Raw genomic sequence first — 1,227 nt, 5'->3', positions numbered from 1 at the left:
TATATCGCAGCTAACGTCGGGCGATTTGATGCAGCTGAGAGTGAGTCATACAAGCTCAGAAAAAGTTCATCAATTTCCACGGTATACAACTCTCCCTCGCAGAGTTTTTATATCAGAAATACTTTTGCTTTTCATAGTTTTCAAGTACAGTTTAGTCTAGTTTGATTTGGAGAATTGATATCTGTATGAGCGAAGGTAAAAGGATAAAATAAAAAATGGTAGCCTATACACAGTTTCATCTCAAGAGTTTTGATATATATGGAACGTGGAGAGTGGAGATAAAATGCAATGTCAGACAATGATAGGTGGCTGATGGAGGCTCGTGTTATCACCCACCCCACCTACCAATAGTCGTTAAGTACAGATAACATAGGTTAGAGCCTGGCTTTGAATTTCTGCTCTCTCTCTCTCTCTCTCTCTCTCTCTCTCTCTCTCTTGCTAATTTTCCTAAGCTGAGGGACGTTTGACGATATTCCTTGCCCATAGATGATTCCCTGTGATATGATACATTAGCGAGGTCAGGGACGAATATGTCCCGAGTAAAAGGTACACACACTGGAAGAGTACAATAGGCGAACTTTCATCCATGCCTGTTCCAGCAACAATAGGTGTAGTGACAAAATGATACATAGCTATCTACAAAAACGCCAAAGGTACGCGTAATGAAAAAAAAAAAAAAAATAGGAATACCGGTTTTGAGCTGAATCCTATCTTCTTTCTTCTTTTTCTTCTTCTTTTCCTTCTTCGTCTTCTTTTTCATCATTATCATCATCATCATCATCATTATCATCATCATCATCTTCTTCTCCTTCAAGTATAGGAGGCTTCCTAGTGTTTCATCCTAGACATTTATTTTGCTTAGCATACCAAAATATTCTCTTCTATATTAGTTATATATAACATCGATTTACTTTCGCCCTTAGCATACAGGAGACGAAATAAATCGCTGAGGATGTAGTGTTACAAACTACAGTGCCTGCGAGAATATGGCACTCACTATAGGGGAAGGCTAATTTTACTTTTTGTTTTTGCATACAGGTCGCCATAAGTAGATTCAGCATATAATACTGTATACCATCATGGAGAGAGAGAGAGAGAGAGAGACAGACAGACAGACAGACAGACAGACAGAGACAGAGAGACAGAGACAGAGACAAACAGACAGACAGACAGATTACAGTCTTCATTGTGCTTGTACCTCAGAAGAAAAAATGACGGACTAGAGCC

The sequence above is a fragment of the Coenobita brevimanus genome, chromosome 95 (assembly GCF_032717465.1).
Source record: "Coenobita brevimanus isolate Jiangsu-jjx chromosome 95, ASM3271746v2, whole genome shotgun sequence".
Lineage (NCBI taxonomy): Eukaryota > Metazoa > Arthropoda > Malacostraca > Decapoda > Coenobitidae > Coenobita > Coenobita brevimanus.
This window is presented reverse-complemented; position numbering follows the sequence as displayed.